We start from the raw sequence: 634 nt of genomic DNA, 5'->3' as shown, positions 1-634 counted from the left end.
GGTGTTCGCTGGTGTTAGTTAGCTCATGGTGTTGTAGAAAAAATGTTCAAAAATGGAAGTCTGAATAATAACAGGGGGATAAAGGGTGAAGGGTTTCCCCTTGACAAAACACATGGCTTCACTAGTGTGGCGTGATGATGTCTGAATGATGTCTGATGTACTGAATGACTTAACTCGTTCAAAATAAAACAGCTCTTTTGAAGAGCTCTTTGAAAAAGTAAAGGCTCCTCAGGATCCAGATCCTTTCAAACAACCATTTATCTCAAACCCATCGAGCACTAACGTCACTGATCCTGGCTCAGATAGTCACTACTGTCAACTTCATCACACAAATGCTAAAAATACTACATTTTCAAAATCAGATTTTTTAGCATCACAACTTCTTTTATAAGACCTTTGACCATGTAAACCTCTGGCTAACAGACCCAGAGAAAAACAAACATGAACATGTTTTACTGACAGAATGTTGAACATAATGCAAACATTACAGTATATATTTTTCTGTTTTTTTTTGTCCTGTTCAGCAGTATGAAACTCAGAATTAATGTCTGAGTGCCAAGATTAGGCCCAACTGTTTTACTTTCACAAGCAGAGCATTATGGCTTTCACCAAGATGCTCCACTTGATATATATA

Source organism: Austrofundulus limnaeus, unplaced genomic scaffold (genome assembly GCF_001266775.1).
Source record: "Austrofundulus limnaeus strain Quisiro unplaced genomic scaffold, Austrofundulus_limnaeus-1.0 Scaffold953, whole genome shotgun sequence".
Lineage (NCBI taxonomy): Eukaryota > Metazoa > Chordata > Actinopteri > Cyprinodontiformes > Rivulidae > Austrofundulus > Austrofundulus limnaeus.
Note: the sequence above shows the minus strand (reverse complement) of the source record.